Genomic DNA, 25,067 nt, shown 5'->3' on the forward strand with positions numbered 1-25,067 from the left:
ATGGACGGGCCTGTAACTGGCTCTGTAGCTGAGCCACCTCTGCTACGTCGTGCGGACAGAAGACGAAATAGAGAAGAAAGAAAAAGAAGAGGGAGAGAGAGACGCGCGCCGCAACAACAGCAGTCGTCTACCACCGAAGCAGTGGCGGGTGCAACGACGGCCTATAACAGATAAACATCGGTGGCAGGCTAGCCTCCGCCGCAAGTGGCGGTGACCTACCTGTCCCAGCCCCATCAGGGCCAGGATCAGCCACCCTTCACCACCTCGCCCACCCGCTTCAAAGGTAGATACAACCGGAACGCGTGGTCTGGACTGCCGTCTGCGCGCCCAGGTGGTAGTCACCGGGTGCGAGATGATGCTCTGGGGTACGTTTACAGCGGCTGACGATAGCTGGTGCGCAGATCGCTTTGACTGCTTTTTTTATTGTGTCTGTTCGCCACGTGGACAGCATGCTTGTTACAGGGGTTTTCTGCTCTTTTTGCTCGCCGATGGGTACTCCTATGCCGGGCAACGATCTTTGAAGTTTTCTTATCGCGGGAACCTGAAATTGCACTCTATGCAGCCGAAATGCGTACCCCTTGTGAGTTTGGCCCAAATTATTCGGACGCATTTTTCACAAGCATATTCTCACACGATATTTGTGTGAGAAGTTTGATGCGCTTTTAAATTATTTCCACTTAAGGTCACGGGTAATCATTCGAACAAGGATGTCAAAACCAAGCAGAAGGCAAAACCTACATAGTGCAGCCAGTAAGGTTTTGCAGGAAACAAATCTGCCGCACGAAATTATGGCAATCCTTCCACATTTTCCCACATTTCAAAATTGCGCATCGATTTACTCTTGAGCAATTTACCTGGGCGTCCAGCATTTTATATTACGCTTTGGAAATCATATATTCCGACGATGCATAGAAAACGAGTCGCGCATTTGCCTGAGAATGAAAACATATGGGTGCAATGAATTTAAATAATAATGCGACATCGTAACACAAAAGCGGTTAACTAGGGACATATTTGCTCTTAGTGCAAACTGTATAAGGATAAATTCCGAAGGAATCTGCTGCTCTTTGCTAGCGACTATTGCACTTTGGAAAGTTGAGTTTAGGTTTCCACTGCCGTCGCACGGTCGTTCGCAGGCAATATTTAGGTCATGTTTAGAAAATGACTCACATGTGTGCTGTTTAATTTACGAACGTATCTTTATGAACGGCATATTGGCTGTAATGTCCCATAGTGACACAGGCATCGTAGTACAGAGGTAATGACTGATATGGGCTATCCGGTGTTCTTAAACAAGAGTTGCTTTCGCGCAGCGCATGGGTGACAAACAAAAACGGGTTCAATGACGCTGCATGTGTTTGTAATTCGTCACGGGAGAAAAGCAAGGGTTAAAATTTGGAGCCTCTTGCATTAAACAATCTTGACACTAACAGCGCGCGGGAGTAAAGCGATAAGGCATGCGATCCGTTTCTGTCTCTCAAACAACTAACAAAAATAACTACCATGGCAGTATGCGCGATAATAGCGCTATAGGCAGGGTAACAGGCAATGAAAACAATATTAGCGGATGATGCCTGACCTTAAGTAATATGAAACCATGCGTTTCACGATCATTTTCGTTACATTCCTCGAAGAGAGTCAAGTGCATCATTTAGGCGTTTAAGGACCAAGCGAGATTGGGAGGTGCTCTGTGTTGAGTTCTGGATCGCGCAACAACGCCCGAAGATCTTAGTGTCATGGCTGGAGTTTATCCATTCCTCACGACGCGAGAAATCGCGACGAGCTCAGCCTACATTTCAGTGAGGAAATCATACGCAGAAGGCTGCATGACGCCATTCTACGCCGGGAAGCGGCGGCTTAGACCGAGGCACCGCCGCCAGCGGATGGAGTTTGCAGAGGCCCACGAAGAAGACGCCAGAAGACTGGTGCATACGATGGGTCCAGCGCTTGAAAGTTTGGCGTGCTGAAAACTACTGATGTGCTTATGATGGATCCTTTTATACCAGTTGGGTGGAACAAAATTCTCGCTATGTTTTTTTTTTTTTTTTCAATTGCGAGGAATGGTATATCTTTGAAGTGTGGCCGAGCGAGCGCACAGCAGTGAACGTATAGGAGGGGGAGGGGAGGAGGCGTGAGTTATCAGGGCTTGGGATCCATCCGCAGGATTCAAGGCAGCATGACAGGGAGGCACACAGAGATCCTGGATAATGTTTTGAATCCATATATTTTGGATTGGCCGTTTCCAGAAAGATTATTCTGTTCTCAGCACGATCGCGTTCCAATACACACGGTTCGAGGGGCGCAAGGCTTCCCGGACAACAAGGCCATAATACCGGGGTAGTGGCCAAACCGCAGCCGCGACCACATTATCCTTAAAAATGTGTGGGTCATAATGAAAGCAAGGCTTTCATGCGTTTAGGCTCCAGTTGCAGCACTGCGGACCTGCTCTGGGTTGCCATTCAAGAGGAATTGCAGCTTCTGCAGGCGGACTTGAAGCTGATGGACGTGCTTTATCAATCACTGCCGGAGCGCATGGGGGAAACACAGTGTGCTTGTGGTGGAACCACTCGCCCTAGATTAAGTTTTAGGAACTACTTGTTGCTTTCTTTTGTTTCTTCCTTCACCTAGCCCGTCACAAAGGTTCCTATACCCTCTCCCTTCCGATGGTGAGAAGCCGGACTATTTTCTCTTTGAGAGAGAGCGTGCGTACGTGTAAGCGCATAAATAATTCATAGACAAAGGCTAAAAATACAATATCAAAATTAGTTCCTAACATAAAAGACAAATCTCACCTCTGAAGTGGAGCAAACGCTTTGTGCACAAGATTTCTCTCTTTACTATTATGCGAAGTTTCGGCATATAAGGGCTCTACTTGGAAGCACACAACAGTGCAGAAAACATTGTTACGTCGCCAGCATTTGAAAAGCGCACAATGTTTTGCTCCCGCGATAAGGAAACTGCAAATGGCGCTGTCGGGGTCATGGAGGCCGCATCGGAACAAAAAGTGCAGAGACGCCCCCTTGACGACTGCACTATCTACGCGGCGATGTGGTAAAGGAAAAAGCAGCTGAGCATCCCCTATCATCAGCCATCGAGAACATACCGAGAGCATTATCTCGCACCGATGACTACCGCTTCGTGGCGCTGATGACAGTCCACACCACGCGTTCGATCTTTCGTGTTAAGTCTGTGGGCGGATGTACGACTCAAGAAATACTCATTCAACTCGCTACACCTTAACCTTGAGCCGCTTATTTCTCCGCGCATCATGAAGCAGAAAAAATGAACTGTGGATAGTGCACATGGTATGAGAGGGCGGAGTACATATAATATCTATTATTAGCGCTTTTGTACCTTTAGTCCAAAGTTGTGTGTGACGCACAATGCGTGCTGCGCCAAGCGTGGTGCCTCTCAAACATAACGTACTAACAACTGGAGTGCCAGAACTCGTCAGGATTGCTCGGCCTCTCCCTTATCTTTTACGCTGACGGAGTGGTAAACAAGCACAACTTCTCGATAAAGTTCACAAGCATAACAAGCATGGCCTACAAAATCTTTTTTCTGCATCTTCATTCTATGAAACAACTTCCAAACTCTATAAAAACTAAAAAGTAATCTTGAACTCATTTAATTGTGATAGCTTCGAGGCTCCAACCTCAGATTGGTTCGGGCTATCTGGATGCTGCTTCGAGAATCTAACGTTCAGATCGTAGCTAGATATGCAGTTAACCATAGTTTCCCTTTTCAAATACACTAAGGGGTACATAAATCATAATCACTTTTGCGTGTATTAATTTCCAGCCACCTAATTTTGCGCAGTAGCATCGCCTCTGGCGTCGTTGTAAAGGTCGCGAACAAATTCTTCCCAGCAGTAAGTGCATAGCTTCATTGTTTTTTGTTTGTTTTTTACGTCACATCATACGTGTGAATAGGTAACACAACTAGTCAGCCGCACCGTTGTGCCAACCGTTCATATGGTACAGTCCTCGTCAAGGCAGCTCTACTCCGAGAAGTTTAAGTGCAGGCGTCAATACGCTTGTCCAGAGCGCTTGAACATTGCTCTTTCGTGCAAAAGAAGGCGACTTCTTCTATCACGCATTAGGGTCTAGGCACAAACTTCGCACTGGAGCGAATGAGCACAGACTTACGGTTTGGTCACGGAATTCGCTCTGTGAGGGGTATCAGTTAACAGCTGAGGCAAGATTCCACATTTTGTGCCCCTACATAACCGTCCAGCCCTTTATACGAGCATGTTGACTGTACGACAGGCAAGCCTGGAAAGTGGCCGCCGATGTGCTCGTCCCATATCATTATCGCTTAACAAAAATCTTTTAGACTGCAGAAAATGCTTGACGTACAAGCGATGACTTACCTTCTAAGTAGGATGTGCCCGGTGGTGGGATTTGTAACCGCACCACAAGCTGCGATGCGACGCTGAACAGCGAGGAATTCTGCAGGAGAACCTGGTCGCCGCAAACGTGTCGGCGTAGCACAGCACATATAAGTGGGCGACTAAACAGGCTTGGGTTGCCTAGGCTCTCCCCTGTGCGCAAGGTTTGCTTCCGGCTGTGATTCCTATCTGTAAGTTATAATACTGTACGGTGTAGCATCTTTGAAACCTGAGTTACGGGCCTGATGTGCTGATGTCTCAAATCTACCTGCTACGCTAACCTGCTGTGAGAAGCGGCAGAACACGGATACCATCGCCGCGTCATCTGCAAGTGCCTTCTATTGCTAACAGCAATACAGCCGTGAGCGCTACACGAAAGAGGTCCTTATCTGCACTTGGTTGTATCTCTGCAGGAATGTTACCAGAAGATGCCAAAGATGGACTGTTATCAATTCTGTGAGGCGTTTTAATCGCTTTCAATTCTGTGTGATGTCACGACAATCTCGACCGATCTTTTCTTGATGCGGCGTCGATAACTTTGAACCGGATTTTAACGAGAACGGGAGCCTCATCACACTGTGATATAAAACAAAATCTATCGACAGCGGGCTAAAGTTGCCCTTTGGCGCGCGTCCCTACATTTCCACTATCCGCTAGTCTCGCGGCAAAGCTGATATCTTGTCAGACGTCGTGCATGAGCTCCGCGGCCTACAAATTATTCACCAAGTTCAAAATTGCGAACACTGGAAAATACACATACATTTTCAAAGCATCAGCAGCCTTAAACCACAAGGCGACGTTTAACTCGCTCAGACGTTTTTTTAGTGGATATAGTAATACTAGCCGATATCATGGATTTCGCCGATGTCTGTCCGAAGCCGCTCACTCTCTCTTCGTGAACATGAAGTGTAGAAAGAGAAGGTGGCGACGCGCGCGTCGCGCGGCTAAGCATTGAGGAGGGTGAGCGGCCGCATAGCTGCAGTAGTAGCCACTCTCTCTCTCTGTCCATCCGTCTCTCTGTGAATTTGAGGAGGAGTAAGGAAAAATGGCGGCGACACCTGCATCACGGGACTTAACACTGAGTGGGCGGAGCGGGGGCATAGATGTACCCAATGAGAGAGTAGACATTAAGAAAGGGGCGCATCATTTGCAGACGTGGCGGCCGTCACTGGGCAGCGTTTCAAAAGCGTGTGTTACTCCGGAGTGAGCAGTCATGTGTCGCTCGCGCGTCCGCAACTTCAGTTTCTCTCCGCTTTTCTTTTTTTTTACCAGTAAACCATCATCAATGCACATACACAGTCTAACCTCTAATGTCTAATAGAGAATGTCCAAAAGAATTGGTGTTAGCTTTGCTAGGTTAAGCCTGGAACTCACGAGTAACATAGCGAAGCTCATTCACCCGAATGTCAAGGCCCACTTTTCGTAAAGGGTAACATCATCGTCACATCCAGTCTTCTTCTCAGCAGTAAAACGCGCCCGTCTTGCTGCGTCACTCGCACGTCTCTTTTTTTCCGACCGCTCGGAAGCTGTTCTTCGCTTTCCTCTGCCCACTGCCTCCTCTTGTTTTCATTACGCCGTGCAGCAGTGGCTTCCGCCTGAGCAGCAGCACCTGACGCCTCGTCTCTTGTCATTCTCCTTCTTTTCTTTCACGGCATACGGTGTCACGGTGCCCCGCCGAGGGATTTAAAACCTAGCGCAGTGCATAATTCTTCTTCTTCTCGTGTGACGTCACGTTCTTTGCGCATGCGCAGCTGTGGATTTTTCTAACGACGTAGCACATGCGAGACTCGGAGTTGACTAGCCTAGTGAAGTTTTTCACCTCAAAACGTCCCACTGTTTCGTGGTCATATGCCGGAGCAGTGAGGTTGATGCTGCTCTATATTCGTTTGATGTGATGGCCGGCCAACGGTTGAGGTCTCCTTTCGTGCAACGCCGTGCAGGAACCGAGCCCTGGATCTGATTCCGAGAGACCGGAGGTCGTGATATGACGCTAGCATTTCACATCAGGCGTCCAAGTACCAGGTAGCACGGCTCCCAGTGCTCGGCACTGCGGTGGGTCAGTTCCAGGCGTCCAAGTCCCACAAGTACTGCGGCGGGTCACACCCAGGTGCTATGGTGGGACACGTGCGGCGATTAGGCGCGTTAGTGCAGGCGAGCTGCCTCCGGGAGTAGTCCACAAAATGGCGGAGCGCTGTACGGTACCAGACCCCGGACCAGGTGTCCGACAGGTTCTGGCGAGCCGACCTTTAGACGCCAGGCCCAGAACGGTTAAGAAAACCGCCCAGCAATGCTCGGGAACATGCGGCCTTTTCCCCCTGCCTTGAACGAAATGACGCGAACTAGCTCGCCCCGCACGCTGCCGCACTTTCCTTTTTTTTTTTTTCACTGGTCCACTCGGACTCACGATCACCATCATCACAACCTCGCGACCATCATCATAGTCACAATAGTGGGGAAACCATGGCAAGGTGCCAATGGTTCATGACTTCGTAAAATATCGGGAAGCGCTTTGTTTGGAAAAACGTCAAATTGGGCTAAATGGTGCACACTGTTCGAGACTGGTTTGTGGGGTTTAACTTCCCAAATTGAGTCACGCTATGAGAGACGCCGTAGTGGTACAGCTCCGGAAATTTCGATTACCGGGGGTTCTTTACCGTGCACTGACATCACACAGTCCAGTGGCCTTTCGCCTGCATGGAAGGTGGACTGCCGCGGCCGGAATTCAATCCTGCATCCTTGGGTGAAGCAGTTAAGCATGTTAAACAAGGGAATTTTCATTCACGTGTAAATATATGAAAGTTATTCGGTTTTGTATGGCAATTGAATGCGGATGAGAAATGTACAAACTGGTTTGGTTTGGTTTGTAGGGTTTAACGTCCCAAAGCGACTCAGGCTATCAAAGAGGCCGAAGTGAAGGACTCCGGAAATTTCTACCACCTGGAGTTTTTAGCGTGCACTGTCATCACACAGCACACGAGCGCCTTGCTCTTTCACCGCCACCGAAAAGCTGCCGCTGATGCCGTTATTCGATCCCGCATCCTTGGGAACAGTAGTCGAGCGCCGTAACCACTGCGACACCCCGACGGGGTCAAAATGTACACACTAGAGACCCGGATCGCCACGAATAGCTTAGATTCGGTTTATGGTTTAGTGTAGCTGACAAACGATTTAGCATGTGGGGTTCTCCATATTTCAGTGTCGCGTGGCCTTTTAACGTCCGAGCACAAGGCACTCTACAGTGGCACTATTCGTCGTACCTCGACTGAAGCTTGGATGGTGGTGCCGGGATCGATCCCCGTCCTCAGAATAAGCAGTCGAGCGACCTAGCCACTAAAAGACCCAATTGCAACCAGAACGGTTCAAATTGGCTAACGGAGATCCAGAGACCTTGTCTCAATGTAGAATTATCTTAAACGCAGTGAAACGGTGATGAGAATTATAGGCGTAAATTCAAGAGCCAGAAATAAGGCAAAATAAAGGCAGCAAGATTACTGAACTAATAAATGCTCATTCAGAAGTAAACGAGACTCACATATGCCAAGAACGCATCTGCCACAGCCTGTGTGTGCCGTTGAATAGTGTGAAGCGTAGCGCCGTCGCATCATATCGCTCAAGTTCTCGTTTTGAGTGAGCGAAAACGTGTACAGGAGTGGCATGGACACATTTACTCGTTTCTTTAAATGAAACATATTTCATTTGATTGTTTGTCAACCATTCTCCTACGAAGGCCGCGATCTGGTGTATTCAGGGTTATCCTCTCCACTGCGAGTGAAGATTGGTGGTGTTTTACAGTTTTTGTAGTTCTTATATCTGAAGCGCATTTCGCGCAAGATTTTTCCCCATGGCAATTCTGTGATTTGTCGCCAAGTATTAGTCATTAACAAAAACGGGGAGGTTGTTGTATGTGCTAATACAATGAAATCTTTCTATACCCTTTTTCAAATGAATATGACACTGACAATCATTGAAAACTGACTGCGTGACGTAAATTGATGAAATTGCTTTGGCGCGGTCGCGGGAAACAGTTCCATTACTAATGTTTAGAGCGCACTCTTTGGCGCCCGTTCCTTGGTTTCGCGTCGGCGTCGGCCTCGTAGCCAGCTCCGCCCCCTTTCAACCCCCAGCTCAGCCCCCTTTTCCTGCGTGGCGCCCACAGCGCGTGTTATTTCATTGCTGTGCGCGCTCCCCCGTTCGCCATTGCTTATACGCCCCCCCTCCCCCCCCCCCCCTCACCCCCTCCTTCTGAGTGGCGGCCCTCCTTCTGAGTGGCGGCGACGGTGCTCTCGTTGCCGAAAATCCGGCTCGCTATAAGCGGTTCGCGGTTTGTGCATCCCAAGCCGAAACGCAGAGTCACATTCTCTTCACTAGCTAGCGGCGTCTGCGGTATCAGTCAGTCGTTGCTATCTGTTCGTCGCCCGACGTTGCTATGTGTCCACGCGCTGCCTTGCGCAACTCCTGATAACCTAATTGATATCTTCATTTCCCCGGCCACAAAGCTTCTTTCATGATAGCCAAGAACTTTTAGCGGAGTGTTTCTTGAAGGGATACGTGTGAAAAATTTAAAAACCTTGTCTGTAATTGTAAATACGTGTCCTGCTCGAAATCTTTGCCTCAATCTATCGAAAAGTTGAAACAGCTGATAAATTGCACTCAAATTTCGTATTACGAAGTGACGTAAACGTCGGCAATTTTTTTTAAACGACGGGAGTTATGAAGTTTATTTTTTTTCAAGAATGCCAGCTTTTACTGGCGACGCGAAGAGAAAATAATGTTTCGCAAATCTGCATCTAGCAATCTTTTGGTCATGACTTTACAACAGGCCAGAGTCGAAATAGGCGTCACGATCTATAACTTTAGAGCGAGTCCCGTAATTCGGCCCCAGGCGTCATAAGAGCTAGGCGTTTTATGGGCATTTTCGCTGTGACCCTTGCTTATTTTTATTCAGTTGTGCTTCATGCCATAAGTTTCTCGGCGAGTACACATACGCACTTATTGTTGGTTAGACCCTAAAAAATCATTTAAAGATCTCAACATGTGCCGCATTTGCCGAGAAGAGGCATTTTAGACGTAATGAACACGCCGTACATCCCGAATGAGAAAATATTGATTCTTCTGTAGCATATTTATTTGCTAGTGCTTTTCTTTTCACGAATAATGTTTATCTGAAATTCTCAATCATCTGACGTTTCAACAAATCTTGAGCTCCATCATAACTTTGCTGTTACAGAAATACCACTTATAAAACTCTTGTTTTAAATTATGTCTGTGCTCGTCGAGTAGAAATTCCTCGCTCTCTTTTTCTATGCCAGCTTCCAAACGAGGAGAGATGAATTTAGTTTGGGAAAAGAGGACAGGGAAATCCGAAAATTTTCCGTATGAAAACTACCCATATGAAAACCTCGAACTATAAGGTGGTGTCTCGGAAGACAGCTATCTTTAGCGGTCTTAGTGTTAGTTTCGGGGCCCTTCAGGCATGCCTGTTACCATATCGCTTCCAAAAGCACTGCAACAATTTTCTGCAGGATGGTCTAAAAGGTGTGTGGAGGATGGGCGGGCAACTCTTCATCATCCTCAGCCTGAATTTACCACTGCAGAGCGAAGGCCTCTCCCGTATCCTCCAATTAACCCGGTCCTGTGCCAGCTGTATCCACTTGACCACTGCGAATTTCTTAACCTCATCCGCCCACCTAACTCTCCGCCGCCCTCTGCTACCCTTTCCTTCACTTGGAATCCAGATTGTTGCCTTAAGCGACCATCGGTAACCCTTTCTTCGCGCTACATGTCATGGCCATGCCCATTTCTTCTTGATTTCCGCTAAAATGTCAGTGACTTGAGTTATTTCTCTGAACCACTCTGTACGTTTCCTATATCTTACCGTTATTCCTACCATTTTTCTTTCCATAGCCCCAGTGTGTTCCTCAACCTAAGTAAAAACCTTTTTGGTTAGCCTCCACGTTTCAGCCCCATAGGTGAGTACAGGGGAGATGCAACTATTGTATACTTTCTTCTTGAGCGATACCGGTAATCTGCAAGTCATAACCTGGGAGTGCTTGCTAAATGCACTCCATCTGTCTTATTCTTCTTTGTATTTCCCTTTCAAGGTTCGGATCGACGGTTACTACCTGTCCTAAGTAGACATATTCGCCTACTACTTCCAGTGCTTCGCTACCTAACGTAAACTGCTGTTCCTTCTCTAGGCTAATGAATATTACCTTAGTCTTCTGCATATTGAGTCTCAAGCCTACCTTTCTACTTTTCCTGTCTAGGCCATCAATCATTCTTTTGTAGTTCATCCCCCGAGTTACTTATCAAGGCAATCTCATCAGCGAATCGGAGATTACTGAGGTATTATACATCTACTTTTATCCCTAACTGCTCCCATTCCAAGTCTCTCAATACTTCTAAGCAAGCTGCGAATAGTACTGGGGAGATCGTGTCTTTTTGCTTAACACCTTTCTTTATAGAAATTTTGTTACTTTCTTTATGCAGAACTGGTTACTGTGTACCCTCTATATATAGCTTCCAACACTTTCCCGTACGGCTCATTTACACATTGATTTCGCAATGCCTGCATGACAGCCGAGGTTTCTACTGAGTCAAATGATTTTCGTAACCAATGAATGCTATGTATAAGGGCTGGTTATATTCTAAGCATTTTTCTATTGCCTGGTTGATGGTGTGGATATGATCGATAATAGAGTATCCCTTCCGAAAACCTGCTTGATATTTTGCTTGATTGCAGTCTAAAGTTTTCCCGATTCTATTAGCAATTACTTTGGTACATATCTTATACGTAACAGACAGTAAGCTGATTGGTCTGTAATTTTTCAGCTCCTTAGCGTCTACTTTCTTATGATATAAGATAATGTTTCCGTTCTTCCATGGTTCCGGTACCGTCGATGACACCAGACACTGCGTATACAGGGTGACCAGTTTTTCTAGCACGATATTCCCCCCGTCCATCAACAAATCTATAGTTACCTGATCCTCTCCAGCTGTTTTACCGCTTTTTATAGTTTCTAATGCTTTCTTAAATTCGTCCTTCGTCAATGGCATTTCCCTACTGTAAATCTCGTTATTGTCGTGGCTTCTTTGGCTGCTGTAGAGATCAGTATAGAACTCCTCGGCTATTTTGGCTATCTCGTTCATATTTGTGATGACATTGCCTGCCTTGTCCCTTTGCGCATACCACTAATGTTTGCATATGCCTAATTTCTTCTTCGTCGCTTTAAAGCTTCTCTCGTTCTTTGCAGCATACTCAATGTTCTCCATGACATACTTCCTTATATCGGCCACTTTGCGCTTATTGATTAGCTTTAATATCTCGGCCAATTCTACCTGGTCTGTTGGATTGGAAGCTTTCATACTCTGGCGTTTCTTAATTAAACATTTCGTTTCCTTAGACAACTTACCGGTATCCTTTCTAACTATCCTACCGCCTACTTCTACAGCACACTCAGTAATGATATCTCTGAAATTATTGTTCATTGCTTCTAGGGTAATGTCGCCATCCTCGGTTAGAGCTGAATATCTTTTCTGTAGCGAGATCCTGAACCCTTCTGCCCTCCCCCTCACCGCGAATTTGTTGATGAACTTCTTTTTTACTAATCTGTTTCGTTTCCTCTTCAGATTCAGACTAGTTCGAGACCTTACCATCCTGTGGTCACTGAATTGCACCTTCCCGATTACATCTACGTCCTGCACAATGCATATCCGAATCCCTAGCTCGAGGGCTCAGTTGGCAACAGCATGAAAAGTAACGAACATTTCGGATGGGCGTTTGTAGCAGCAGAAAATTAAATTCGGAGCACTTTTCTGTTTTGTAGTTGGGCGAAGCTGCAGATTTCAATGCTACTTCTGCTGTTAAGAATTTACATAGTGAGAAAACACTACACGGACATTGAAAAGTGAAGTAAGTGGCTAATGTTGGCCAGATCAGCATAAATATTGCCAAGCATAACTGTGTCGCAGCTCGGCTGTTAAGAATAGGTCCATTCTCTTGGACTGCACCACGGTGTACTTCAACTTGAGTGATAGGATGGTCTAGAGCAATGGAGTTACGTCATCCTAGACTGTGGCATCACCATAAAGTACGCATAGCCTTCTGAGTTGTTTAATCGCGTTAGAGTGAATCCACCTTGATGAGGAAAAATGAGCAATCTAGACATATTGAAGTGTAAAAGCAGAATCGCCAATTTGCGCAGCATCTGTAAAGGAATTCAGACAGATAAATAGGCACGTAGGCGTAGTCCGTCAGCACTGCCGCTAGCATTTTTGGAAAGGCCGATCGGCCGTATAACTGCGAAGACGATTTGAACTTTTTATCTTTGGGAGATACAGGGAGTATTGACATTTCAGTCCGATGGTCGTTCAAACCCATGCCAAAGCACACAGATCATCTTCGCTGGTTACTGCTTTAGACCAGAGTTCCCCCCACCTTGTGTTTGGCGCTATTTGACCTAAGATGCCCTTGCGACATAAAAATCAGTCCATCATCATCAGACCAGAGTTTCAAATAGGCAGCCAATTTGTTCGTGTTCTAATCGGCCAATTGTTAACGCTGTGCTTTGGATGCCGTTTTTTAAACATATTCATTTTGTCTTCTCGCGTCCTGGGGTTCACATGTCAAGCTCCACAACCCCTGAGGCACAACACTGCGGCGGGGTCATTACTGCAGGTGTTCAAATACAGTTCCATGTATTAGTTTCCGCTAACAGCCGTTTGTACATCATCATCATCACCCTGACTGTACCCACGACAAGGCGAAGACCTCTTCCACATTCTTCCAGTTAACCCGGTTCTGTGCTAGCTGCATCCACTTGACCCCTGCGAACTTTTTAACATCATCCGCCTACTTCACTTTCTGCCGCCCCCTGCTACGCTTTCCTTCCCTTGGAATCCAGTTTTTTATCCTAAGCGACTATCAGTTATCTTCTCTTCGAGCTACATGTCTTGCCCATGTCCATTTCTTCTTGATTTCTACTAGAATGCCAGTAACTTGAGTTATTTCCCTGACCCACTCTGCACGTTTCCTATCTTCTAATGTTACTCCTAGCATTTTTCTTTCCATAGCCCTCTGCGTTGTCCGCAACTTAAATTCAACCATATTTGTTAGTCTCTATGTTTTAGCCCCTCTGGTATGACAGGTAAAATGCAACTGTTGAATACCTTCGTCTTTAGCGATACCGGGAAGCTGCTATTCATAATCTGCGAGTTGAAAGCGCTTCATCCCAGCCTTATTCTCCTTGTTATTTCCCTTTAATGGTCCAGATCTGCGGTTACTACCTGTCCTAAGTAGACATATTCGCCTACTACTTCCAGTGCATCGCTACCTAACGTAAACTGCTGTTTCTTGTACATACCTTGTACATATCTGACTCAAAAATCGGAAGTGTCACTAAATTTCATCGATGCATCTTTCTAATCAGTACTGGACCCGTGAAAACAGCATATTCTAGTATGGATTCCTCGCTCAAATCCACAAGCTAGAATGCCAGCGATCTTCATAGCAGTGAGTACAAACGCACACCATGCATATTCGACTGCACTGAAGCGCAAACGCAAGGCCCATGGGTTAAAGGCTCGTTTTAAGAGCAATGACTTGGTTTATGTGCAAACCACGAGACGTTTCCAATGGTAACAGCACAAACCATTGCATTCTTCTCTGACGTGTACAGAGTCTGGGGTTGGGATGAATTCATTATCAGTGTAAATGGAGTTCAATTTGTAACCCTTTCAGTGAGACAATGGCCGGAAATAGCTTAAAACTTGGACTATATTTCGAGGTTTCAGAGATTAAAATGAATAAGCCGGCACTCACTAAGAGCAGGTAACCTAATGTATTATTCTCATGGCCTGTATGAGATCCAAAATCTATCAAATAGTGTTAGGTATTGGACAGCAGAAGTTTTTCTTCTGGTGTCAATTTAGCGGGGAGTTATCTGTGACTGCGGTCTGGCTGGCTTTCTGTGCAACCGGCAACCCATCTTTTGCCCAGGTAAAATAATATCTTTGTACCCATTTTTCTGCACATACTATTTTGGGCTGCTAGTCTCAGATTGCTCCTTGCGTTGTGGCTCCCACTGTTGCTGTTGTCGCTAAGGGACTGGAGGAACTTAAATTGTCTTTTGAAGCAAAACTTCAAACGCTCACTGATCCTCTTGTTACTGTGATATCTTCCGTGGTCTTATGTAGTGGTGACATGTCATCAAGGAACTTCAAAATGAGGTCGTTGAGTTGAAAAAATCTCTAGAATTCATGAGCGATGAGTTTGAAACCATAAGGGATCGAAACGCCGGTCTTGCTGCCGAAAACAAAAGACTCTTGGAGAGCAATGAGGTCCTCGTGCGCAAGCTTGCCCACCTGGAACAATATTCGCGCCTGAACAACCTTGAAATCAGAGGTGTCCCGGTGACCCAGGGCGAGGATTGCACCAAGATCGTTGAGGCTCTCGGCAGTGAGATTGACTGCCCCGTTAACTTAGAGGATCTGGATACAGTGCACAGAGTTCCCACCCGCAACAAGTATGAAAAAAAAAACATAATTACTCGTTTCCTCTCGCGAAACAAGAAGGCGGAATTCCTTGCCAAGGCTAGGAAAACTCACCCTAGCATGACATGCCTGGGTTTCCCTGAAGCGCACGATGCTCCCGCTTATGTCAATGAGCACCTTTCCCCCGACAACAAACACCTTTTTTCAAAAGCGCATAAGCTCAAGAAGGAAAAATGTGTGTTCTTCTTGTGGACATCAAACTGCGCTATTCTGGCTAGGAAGGAGCAGAACAGCACGATCTATCGCATAAGTAAGGTAGATGATCTAAATATTTTCCGTGAATGAACATTCCTATCGCTGCTAACTTTCTACACTTTTTCAAACCACCATGGCTTCATTTTCACCGAAAGACGCTTCCTCGATTCTGTCCGAATCAAGCGGTCTATCTCCCATCCACATCAATGCCCGTAGTTTACGGAAGAATTACGATAGCATAACTGCTTCGCTTACTTCCATTCAACATCAATTTTCCATCATATCATCTTCGGAAACATGGCTATCATCCCCTTATAAAGGCTTGTATGCTCTTCCTGGTTATTCATGCGAATATGCAAACCGTGTTGATAATGCCTATGGCGGCTCTGCTATCTACGTTTCAAAGCACATCGCCTACAAAAGACGCCTTGATTTATGCTTGAATGTTCCCAAATGCAAATCTGTTTGGATCGAACTTGATTGTCTACTGGTCACACAAACAATATTATATGCGGCACTATTTACAGATCTCCTTCCAATATTGCGTCTGAATTCTGCGGAGCTTTTGACCAAGCACTTCATAAACTATCCCTCGAAAATAATAATGTATTCATCATGGGTGACTTTAACATTAATTTTCTTGACATGACCAATCCTATCAGTATCGACTACAAGACCTGTTTCTACAGTTATGGTTACACAAATTTGATTAACACCCCTACACGTTTTACTGACCACGGCTCGCATTCCTTACTTGATCACATTTTCTCCAATGTTCCCACCGCTCCTCAGGTTGGCATGATAGTGTGATAACATTGATCATTTTCCGGTATTTCTTTACGCACTATAACTTCATGGTATTAACCACAAGTCTACACAGAAATTAGTTTTCAATAGTGATAAATACATTGAAATCATATCTAACACCGATTTTTCATTCATTTTGGGTATCTAGAATCCAGAAGTGGCTCTTCACGAGCGGTCGACTATAAAAGTATCAGCAATTAATAAATACTCGTCACTTCGTTCATCCTCGCGAAAGTATAATACCCCTCGTTCCCCATGGATAACTACTGCTCTCTTAAACTCACTGCGGAAAAACAAAACATGTATAAGAAAACTAAACGCTAGCCATTTAATCTTCATCTTAAATCGCGATATATTAGGTATTCTAGTATACTATCATCTCTTCTGAAAAATCTAAACAAAGCTGTCATGAAAACCAATTATCCAAACAATCTAATGATTCTAAACGAAAATGGCAGTTTCTTGATGAATTTTCGAACATTGGAAGGTCACCCAATGTAGTTAAGTCTATTTTTCACGATGGGGTTCTTTTAACTAATCCTGAAGTAATAGCGATCACATTATGTAATTCTTTTTTTAACTAACCTAATTATCCTTCCTCTTCGTCGTGCACACCTTCTTTTGAGCGCTGCCCCCCTTCCTTCTTTCTTACCCCCACTTGCCCAGAAGAATATATATCCGTAATTAATACCTTAAAGATGACCGGTTCCGGCATTGACAACATCCATGGAAAACAGGTGAACATTATCCTATCTATGCTCCCAGCTGTTCTCAGCCACATCTTCAATCTTGTTTTTTTAAGTGGTTGTTATCCGCGGCAGCTTAAGATAGCTAAAATAATACCAGTGTTCAAAAAAGGCGATCCCGCTATGCCAAATAATTATCAACCAATTGCCATTCTTCTTTTTTTTTGACAAAATTTTAGAAAAATTATTTGAAATAAGGCTGTCAGGATATATTGAAAATACAACATATTGATAGATACTCAACACTGTTTTCGACGCGGACTATCTATAACTACTGCTATAACTTCTCTCATGGATTATATCAGGCTTGCTATCTATAAAGGAAAGTTTTCAGGCGCAGCTTTCATTGATTTCAGCAAAGCATTTGATTCCATCGAACACTCCATCTTAATTGTTTCAGAAACTTGAGTTGTACGGCATATCAGGACCTCCACTACTGCTTTTGAAGAGCTTTCTTCGTGACCGAGAGCACATAGTCTGTATTAATAACCATGCATCTAATAAAGCTCTCACTAACATTGGGGTTCCACAGGGTTCTATTCTAGGCCCTGTATTGTTTCTACTCTATATTAACGATTTACCATTCTGTTTTAGGCATTGTAATAGTATATTATACCCAGATGACTCTACTATGATAACATCACACCATGACATTTACCAGCTCATATCTAAACTTCAAAATGACATTCATTCTTTGAGCATTGGTTCCATATTAACCACCTTACTGTGAATGTTACTAAGAATTGCTTTCAGATTTTCCATCCCTCTCAGAAGCCATTGCCCGTTTCGCCACTGCTATACTTCAATTCCACTGCCATCGCGTCGCAAGGCCGAATTTAGTTTCTAGGCGTTGTTATTACCTCACCTAAAACTCCATTATCATATAGTTGAAACTTGCAAGAAAATTCCATTTGGGTTACGCGCACTAATCAAAACCCGATCCTTTTTCCCAATCCACACATTACTATCACTTTGCTACGCTTTCGTCCACAGCCACTTAAATTTCGACATTGAGCAAACTAATGCACTTTCTTTGTTCAAGTTGAAATTCAAAAATTTTCTTCTTAATTTGTGATTTCTTTATTTATCTTTTGTGTCGCGGAATTCGTAAGTTTTTTTGTACTTTTTTCTGTATTGCATTTCTGTATCTAAATATGTCGGCAATGCACTCTTTACTATGTATTTCGTTATTTATTTTCAGTGTTGCTTCATAAATTTCCTTACAATACAATTATTCTTTATGTTGCCTATCCAAATCTATTACCATGGGAGGTCCCACCTGCAGTCTTGTTGCAAATGCATACCAATAGATATTGACAATCAATGCATGATCGGAAACGGGCCGCCAGAAATCCAGTGGTACTTCTATTTGAACCCTTTCTATTCTACGTACCAAAAAACAATCTCGAACCTTTTTTTTTTAATATGCCAATTGCAAGCAGTGAGGTCTTTGTTCGAGGTAAATGTCGCATCTTTTATGACGCAACGCGCTGAAACAAGTGTATTTTGCAAACCTATGAGCAGTTGTGTACATGTTGTTAATCATTTTAAGCAGAGATGTTGCTGCCAATTGATACATTCATACTTGTTTCGCAGTTTTAAGCGCGATGCGCATCATCAAAGTTTTCAGCAAGGTTCTTCAGGAGCTTATTTGAAAGGCGGAGCTTTTCCACGCTCCTATTTGCATCTGAAATTACATGTCATGTAAAATTTAGCTATTCCCTTAACATATTCAGCGTGGTGAATGTACGCTGGAAACCTGAAATTTGAATTCTCAGAAGCTCTGAGTTTCCATTTGTTTAGGTGTAAATTAATTCTTTCCGACGGAACGTATGCACGATTAACAAGTGGCTTTCTCACTATCAGTCCTTGCAGAAGATTCCGATATAATTGCTATTCGCAAAACACTTTACAGTCAGTGCGACATGATAGTCGTCTTCATTTTCTGTGCAATGAAGAGAGCTTCACCAAAATACTCAAAGTTGCTCTTTTAAATCGCGCGTTGCAAAATAACATCAGCGCCTTCTGATGCAACTCCCAGCAGAACAATGAATCCCTGCAGCTCCCATTTAGCACAGAAATTGCATTCGGTCTTCAGTAAAACAAATTTATTTGGTATATTTGCCTGATTCGCTTAGAAGTCGGTTGTTCGCATCGTCTGTGGCGCCATGGAAGCAAACCAAGCTGCTTTCCCAGCAATGGCACTGTGGCGCCACCTCGTTTTGTCCTCAATTCCGAAAAGATTTATTGCGATACACAAAAAAAAACTTCTAATTTACTGCAGTTTCGGGCGAAAGTTTATTGCTATTCGTAAAATAGTCGATAAACCTTTTTAAATAATCCGCAACGCAACACCGTCCGCCTACTTTCTTTCGTCGAATCCCTGTCAGTGTTGCTAGAAACAAAACGAGGTGACGCCACTGGGGCCATCACAGGGAAAATGGCTTGGTATGCTGCGCCGCAAATTTTGATATAAAAATCTTGCCAAATTTTAGATGGAGGACGCCGCGGTTTATTTGGGAAGAGCATTCTATGGCTGGCATTTAATTGCTCAACACACCGCATATGCCAGGTTACGAGCTTACACCTCCGCTGATATCTATATCTTTCCTCGGCGTGCGCTGGTGAGTTCTTTCACGTGTCGCAGGTTCCTTAAACGTGCGCTGGAAGTGAAACAATGGTGATCTATTTATTCACCTTGGCTCATTGTCACAAACCCCCGCCTTTACGATCAACAAAGGCGCGGAATATCTTCACGGTTACCCGCCGTCCCTCTATGAGGTTTGAGGACACAGAAGTTAGGCCGGTCAACCCATAAAATATGTGTCTCGGTTTGTTATTGGCAAATAAGTTCAAGAAACTCACTTTCTTTTACAAACAATTGAATAGTTATAGATATTAGTCCAAATTACATTGCATAATAATCGAACATGAAAAAAAAAACGCCACGACACGATAATGGTAAAAGATGACTCCGTAAATAACAAGACAAAAGAAAACCGACAATGCACAAGCACAGCGGTAAAATTAGACTATAAAGATAACAAAGAAGATTTTCCTGATCTATTGTTACGTGGAAAGTTCATGTATTTACAGTATATTTACAGAACAGCTGGAACTGGCATAGCAGCGAGCAGCAACACGGAACTAGCCCCACTTCGTCGTCATCACCTTGTCCCTTCCGCGCGGCAAGAGGACACACTCCGTCGTCATCATCGCGTAACATGACCCCCTGGCAGTGTAAGCGTCGTCCCGGCGCTAAACTGGCAAAGAAGGCATGAAGTCGTATGGCTTGAGGCGCGAAACATGGACAATGTCAGTAGTGAGGTGAGAGGAGGACGCGGGCACAAGAGGGGCAAGTTCATACGTCACATCAGTGACTTGGCGCACCACCCGATAAGTGCCACTGTAGGGGGACAAAAGTTTCTCCGAGAGACCAATGCAGCGTGCAGGATACCACAAAAGAACCAATGACCCAAGGTCATAGGTTACGTGGCGATAGCACCTATCGTAGGCAGACTTTTGAGAAGTCTGAGAGGCGATGAGCCGACTACGGACTACTTGGCGCGCTTTAGTGGCTTGCGCAATGGCATCACGTGCATAGGTAGTTATGGGGCGGCCAGCAGGCGGAACCAGCATGTCCAAAGGTAAAGCGGGGTGCCTGCCAAAGAGCAGGAAGAAGGGTGAATAACCCGTCGTGTCGTGCTTGGAAGAATTCTAAGCAAAGGTCACATATGGCAGCGCTAGGTCCCAGTCGTGTTGATCAGGTGATACATACATAGATAACATGTCCGTAAGTGTGCGGTTGAAGCGCTCGGTAAGGCCGTTGGTTTGGAGATGGCACGTGGTCGCGAGCTTATGCTTCGTAGAACATGAACGCAGGATGTCTACAACACCTCGGGACGAAACGTAGCGACCGTGGTCGGTATTAATTGACGAGGAGCGCCGTGATGGAGAATGACGCTGTGTAGAAGAAAGTCAGCGACATCCGTAGAGCAGTTCGTGGGTAGAGCTCGGGTGATGGCATAGCGTGTTGCATAATCGGTTGCCACTGCGATCCATTTGTGACCCGACCGTGACGAAGGGCAAGCCCAACCCGATAAAAATGGTTCCAAGGGCACGTCAATTGGTTGCAGAAGGCCAGCTGGTGGCCGCGAGTTTTTTCCTCCGCTAACACGCATCACACGCTGCGATGTAGTGCCGGATGCTGCAGTATAGTCCCGGCCAAAAAAAAGAAAAGAAAAGGACGCCGTACCCGGTCGTAAGTGCGAGACACACAGAGATGGCCAGCTGTGGGCAGGTCGTGGACTTCTTCAATAACAGAGCAGCAGAGCTTTTTGGGAATGACCAACAGGAAGGGAGAACCCTCATTATGAAAGTTGCGGCGGCAGAGGATACCATCCTGTACAAAAAAAAGCTGCAGAGAAGAACCTGTTCTTCCAGATGCCAGGCCTTCAATGATGACTCTTAAAGATGGGTCGTTGCGCTGCTCGCCTGCTATGTTGGCGAGATTGGAGAGGACGAAGACACGGGGCATTGCCTCTGCGTCATCAAGTCAGGGGGCTCTACAGGTTAGCGAGGCAACAATCGGCATCTTGATGAAGACTTGTAAACGACGTTGTAGGATTATTCTTGATGGCGCAAAGCCCAGCGACCAATACGGCTGGAGGGATCTCTCAGAGATGACAACCAACAAAGCGCGTAGTGGACAGTGAGAGCTGAGAAAGAATAAGTAAGGTCGGAATTTAGCGACAGCCCATACAGCGCGAGACACTCGCGCTCAGTAATCGAATAATTGCGTTCCGCGTTGTAAAGAAGGCGGCTAGCATATGCAATGACGCGGTCATTGCCATGTTGGCGTTGAGCCAGCACTGCACCGATCGCATATCCGCAGACGTCTGTTCGAACTTCAGTGGAAGCTGAGGGATCGAAATGAGCCAAGACAGGGGGAGACGCCAGTAAGCCTATAAGATTTAAAAACGCACCTTGCTGGTCAGGGCCTCACGCGAAAGCGGTGTTTTCTTAAGTAGGTCGGTGAGAGGACTAGTGATACGGGCAAAATCTTTGATAAAGCGGCGAAAGTAAGAGCAGAGGCCGACGAAGCTGCGCACATCCTTCTAAGACGCGGAAAGTCTTTGACGTCTTGAATTTTACACGGATCAGGCCGTACTCCGGAGGCGCCAACCATGTATCCAAGAATGGTGAGTTGGCTGCGACCAAACTTTTATTTCGATGAATTGAGCTGGAGGCCGGCTGTACGGAATACATTGAGTATACTGGTAAATTGTTCAAGGTGCGAAGAAAAGGTCGGCGAGAGTCGAGGTAGCACAGGCAGGTTGTCCATTAATCCGCGAATAAGGCAGTCCATCATTCGTTCAAAGGTCGCCGGTGCATTGCAGAGACCAAACGGCATGACTTTAAAGTGGTACAAGCCGTCTGGTGTGACAAAGGCTGTTTTTTCACGGTCTTGCTCATCAACAGCGATCTGCCAAAACCCGGACCAACGTATTTAGCTCCATGGAGGTACACTAGGGCATCATCAATTCTGGGAAGAGCGTACACATATTTTTTATTAATACTGTTGATATGGTGGTAATCAACACAAAAGCGATAGCTGCCGTCTTTCTTTTTAACCAGAACGACTAGGGACGCCCACGGGCTCGTCGAGGATTCGATGATTTCTTGAGCGAGCAACTTGTCAACCTCCTTTTGGATTACCTGGCGTTCAGCACCGGATACACGATAAGGGCGGCGATGAATAGGAACAGCGTCGCCGGTGTGTATGCGATGTTGCACAAGAGAAGTTCGACACAATGGGCGCTGATCAAAATCAAAAATATCTCTGAAAGATGCCAGCAGACGACAGAGTGCATGAGCTTGTGGAAGATAACCGTCTGAAGCGATCATCTTGGCGTAGTCTTGATTGGAAACTTCAGATAAAAAGCAGTCAGAGAAGGGCGTTAAACCGGTGGCCACAACTGAGAGATCACATTCATTCACAGAACAGAGTGGCGAGCGAGATGCCTTTCGGGAGGGGCTGGATTCGCGACGCAAAGTTCAAAACAGGGAGGCATGTTTGGTTCGTGATCACTGTGACGACGGTATGAGCAAGGGCAACGCGTCGGGTTAAGGGAGGGTCGAGGATTGGGGTAACGATATAGTGTCCATCGGGACTAGAGTGTACAAAGCAGAATGTAACATAAGTTGCGGTTTCAGGTGGCAGGCGAACAAAAGCGACACTACAAAGGCGGTGCAGAACAGGGGAAGGTGGGTCAAGCTCAACGACGCTTGTAGCACAGTCTATGATGGCTGCATGGTCAGAAAGAAAGTCGAGGCCAAGGATGATGTCTTGAGGACAATGCTGCAGACCTGTGAAGAAGACGGTAGTATGGCGGCCAAAAATCGTTACACGGCAGAGCACATGCCAGTGACCATTGACGTTGCTCCATCTGCAACACGCACAACCTGTATAGGGGCAGGCATTTTCTCTCTTTCTTTATCCTTTTTCCATTTCATATATCCATCTATTGTAAATAGGCAGTTGTGGTCTTTGTTTCCTTTTGTATCTTTAATGTACATTTTTTACATTTTTATGTCTGTTTTTTTTTCATCTAAATTATTTTTTTTTTATTTTGGGCGTTTAGCTCCTTTTCTTTTATCGTAAATTGGATTACGCCTGGCAAAGCTTTGCTGGTCCGGGATCCCTCTCTCTTTCTTTTACATTTTTTTCGTAATATTCTGAGAGGAATAATAAAAGGTAAAAGGTAAAGGCATCAGCACTTTTCTCAAGCGAGAACGGAGTTCTGGGCTCATGACAGAAACTTGCGCAATGGTATCAATGAGGGTTTGAACGTCTGTGCCATCCACCGGCACGGTGAGCAAATTACGGCGCGCACGAAGAGCTTGACGAGGATTTGAGATCCTACTGCAGCATCACCTCTAGACGCTGCAGCGCCTAGTTTTTCGTCGGAGAGCGGCCATATGGATTGGGAGATCAAAAGCGATGGCGTTGGGATGAACGGTTGTGACGGCGGTGGGGGGAGGGTGATCGGTTGAGGCGTGAACACTCGGTATCAGCGGCTGTGCTTGAAGGGTCGTGGCGAGGTGAGAAGGGATGCGAGTGGTCATCATAGATATAAGAGGGTGGCAGGCGGGACCTTTGTGGCTGGAACCACCGATTTTGGCAATAACGAGCGATATGGCCGACGCAGGAGCAAGTAAAACAAATAGGTAGGTAATCGGATGTACGCCATTCGTCTGGATAACGTCGACGCTGGGCAACATAGGCAGGTAGGACAGAATAAAGGTTGCGAACGTCGGAGTTATAAGCAAGTTGGCCAGGATAAACTGTGCGAACGTCAGTGTCATAAGGAGGTCGACCAGGATAAACTGAACGAACGTCGGCGACAAGTTCTAAGAACGACTCGGTGCCCAATTGAAGACTAACAAAGAGCTCAAAGTTCGAGTTACAGAGCTGGAAAGCAACTTTGTTGGGTCTGAACTGACCGCGATCAAGTCAAATGTTAATGACCTGGAATGGCGTAGTCGGCGTTTAAACCTGGAATTTCATGGTGTTATTCAGAGTGAGCAGGAAGCCCTACTGGCTAAGATTAATGAAGTGAACCACTAATGCAAGAGAATGTCATGACCATGCATAGGCTGCCTGCAAAAAAGGACAGAACTCCCATCATTCGTATCTGATTTTCTCGTCAGGATCTGAGGGACAAATTGTTCGCCAAAAAAAGCGCCTTCCGTGATGTAGATTGCTTTGTCTTTATCGAAGACAGCATGAACATGATATTCGCGAGACCTCCTTGGGATTGTAAAAGAGCATGAAAAACGATGCGGCTTCCAATTTGCTTGGCATGTCAATGGCAAAATATTCGTTAGAAGGAAGGAAGGGGACTCCGCCTTTGCCATTCGGTCAGAGAGTGACCTTGATCTGCTAGCCCATTAACTTGCCCTAAAATGAAACCTAAAAATGGAGTATCACGAATTACTACTTCCACTTAAAGTCAACGGTTGCCTCGACCTGAATAATTTCTCCACCTTGCATATTAATGTCCGGTCTCTGCGTAACAAGTTTGATGACCTCATATTTTGTTGAAAGTCTGCAGCACAATTTTGATGTAATTCTGCTAACTGAAACATGGGCTGTATGTGATGCTGACTGTGAAACTGCCCGGATATTATCCTAGTTTCCTGAATCGCCCTTGTCGTGGAGGGGATGTTGCCATTTACGTAAAGAACAGTGGCCTTATAATAGTCAAGTGTTACCTGAGTTCTCTATAATGACCCCTGACTTTGAAATGCTCGCTCTGAAGATTGCAGGCAAAATGGTTTCTATTGTTTACAGGCCGCCGTCAAGTGACCGAGAT

At 45.5% G+C, this 25,067-nt stretch overlaps 1 pseudogene; it reads right to left on the reverse strand.

The window, feature by feature from the left end:
- Nucleotides 1–6,388: 6,388 nt before the first annotated feature.
- The window catches only part of LOC146193213 (uncharacterized), a 37,288-nt pseudogene continuing 18,609 nt past the window's right edge, over nucleotides 6,389–25,067 (reverse strand).

The sequence above is a fragment of the Amblyomma maculatum genome, chromosome 4 (assembly GCF_055883805.1).
Source record: "Amblyomma maculatum isolate TAMU_Amacu chromosome 4, ASM5588380v1, whole genome shotgun sequence".
Lineage (NCBI taxonomy): Eukaryota > Metazoa > Arthropoda > Arachnida > Ixodida > Ixodidae > Amblyomma > Amblyomma maculatum.